This window comes from Ictalurus furcatus, chromosome 17 (genome assembly GCF_023375685.1).
Source record: "Ictalurus furcatus strain D&B chromosome 17, Billie_1.0, whole genome shotgun sequence".
Classification (NCBI taxonomy): domain Eukaryota; kingdom Metazoa; phylum Chordata; class Actinopteri; order Siluriformes; family Ictaluridae; genus Ictalurus; species Ictalurus furcatus.
In genome coordinates, this window is record NC_071271.1 from 11314666 (window position 1) to 11315074 (window position 409).

Sequence of the window (409 nt, forward strand, 5' to 3'; positions counted from 1 at the left end):
TGCCAAAAGGCATGTTGGAGACTCCACAAACATGTGGAAAAAGGTTAGCCGATCTCATGATTCAACAATGAAACTTTTTGACCTTGACACTCTACGTTTTGAGACCCAGCTGCTCAGCACCCCAATAACATCATCCCCACAGTCAAGCAAGGTCATTGTTGTGCCATATTTGTTTTCCATAAATAATGGATTTAATGGTGCGCCATGGGATATTCAAACTTTTAAATTAACAAACTCTGACTGGACTTGTTTTGTCCCAGACTTGTTTCTATAGTTCCTTGGTCTCCATGACGATACTGTTTGTTTAGGTATGTTTTCTACCAAGCTCTCGTGCCTTCCAGGAACAAGTGTATTTGTACTGAGATCATGTGAAAACTGGTTGTAATAGAAATAATTTAGGGATTTCAGA

At 39.4% G+C, this 409-nt stretch overlaps 1 pseudogene; it reads right to left on the minus strand.

The window, feature by feature from the left end:
- Positions 1–346: 346 nt before the first annotated feature.
- LOC128620954 (vitamin D 25-hydroxylase-like) overlaps positions 347–409 on the minus strand; it is a 3146-nt pseudogene continuing 3083 nt past the window's right edge.